Here is a 1,656-nt window from a genome sequence, read left to right on the forward strand (position 1 = left end):
TAAATGGATAACATTGTAAAGAATTGTAACCTATGTAAGTCGCTTTGGATAAAAGCGTCTGCTAAATGTAAAATGTAAATATATATTTCGTAGTGTGAGCAGTGGAGTGTCCGCAACATCAGTCTATCACTGGTCGAAAATAAGCACCTCTTTCAAAGGACTCCAACATTTAAATCAACTTTAGTTCAAAAAGTTTGTCCCTGTCAAACAACGGAATTTTTATCAGCGCATATAAGATATGTGGGAGTGGACTTTACAGATGGATGCCGTTGATGAAAAAGTGCACGGCTACGTATAATTCATATTTTTATACAAAGACACAGTTTCCCTAATTCAATGCAAGTCTGAATCGTTGTCTTACTCTCTGGAGGTAGTCTGGCATGGCGTCCTCTTGGTGCTGCTCCTCTGATGGCAAATGAATGCCATCTTTCGTTGCCATATTGTGGTGGACACAACAGGCCAGCGTCATCTTGAACAATTTCTCTGTTGTGAACATAACACACCGTCTGGTCTTTCCAAACACATCCACCAGCCTTTTAGCACGAGTGTACGATCGATGACTGAGTGGGTGAGAGGGGGTTAATCCAGCTGGCCGGTTAGCTCAGTTGGTTAGAGCGTGGTGCTAATAACGCCAAGGTCGCGGGTTCGATCCCCGTACGGGCCACTTTCTTTTGGACGGCTGTGTAGCATAGTGGTTAAGGAGCAGAACTCATAACCGAAAGATCGCGGGTTCCACTCCACGCTGGGGCACTGCCGCTGTACCCTTGGGCAAGGTGCTTAACCCACAATTGCCTCAGTAAGTATGTATAAATGGATAACATTGTTTTAAAAAATGTAACTGATGTAAGTCGCTCTGGATAAGAGCGTCTTCTAAATTCAAATAGGTAATGTAATGCAACCCTCCTGAGGCATCTGCCAGCAATGCCATCAGTCAGGGTTTCAGCATGTGGCTATGTCTAATAGAGAACGACTCTGATCAATGGCGTTGTTAGGCTATAGCCCCGAATATTTTAAGCCCAGCCCCGAATATATTTTCGCCCTGAAAAAAGGAGGTGTTTATAGCAAAACAACAGACTGTGTAACAGAGCGAACTTTACTTGCAGCGTCCGAGGGTGTGATAATATTTATTTATTATAAAGGTAGATATAACCTCCCCAACATACCGATGCCGATCTCCCTTCAAAAAAAGACAAGCCCCAGGCAAACCTGACTTAACCCCTGATCTATTCAATAGCTAGAAACGCCCCTGGCTCTGATGAAGGTCGCATAATCGAAACATTTGCTTATTTCCACATGGGTTCCTCGCCTGCGTTTACCTTCTTTTGTTGAGATTTTTAGCCCCTGATAACAACGGCGTGCATGCTTTCCTTTGTATCTCTCTAAACTAAATCGATGAACTCTCAGTAAGCGCAGACGTCAATGTTCGCTTACAGATGCGGAATCAAAGTTTCAGCACGTAATCCCTGTTACCTGTAGATAGCAATTTTAATTTGTCAAGTTAAATACAGTATTTTAGGATTAGTTAGTATATTTTTGGTTTCTGAAACACGTTGTTTTGTGAAATAGGCCTATTTCAACTGCAAATAGTCATTTAGTTCACATATAAATTTGGTTTTTGTACACTTTGCCGCATTGCCAAAAATGTCTTGCTGAAAT

General features: G+C 42.1%; 1 non-coding gene across 1 annotated transcript; it reads left to right on the top strand.

Moving 5' to 3' along the window:
• The first annotated feature begins 590 nt into the window (after nt 1-590).
• On the top strand, nt 591-664 carry trnai-aau. Its single transcript has one exon. It is a non-coding gene; the product is annotated as a tRNA-Ile (tRNA).
• Nucleotides 665-1,656: the final 992 nt, after the last annotated feature.

The sequence above is a fragment of the Megalops cyprinoides genome, chromosome 18 (assembly GCF_013368585.1).
Source record: "Megalops cyprinoides isolate fMegCyp1 chromosome 18, fMegCyp1.pri, whole genome shotgun sequence".
In the NCBI taxonomy this organism is placed as follows: Eukaryota; Metazoa; Chordata; class Actinopteri; order Elopiformes; family Megalopidae; genus Megalops; species Megalops cyprinoides.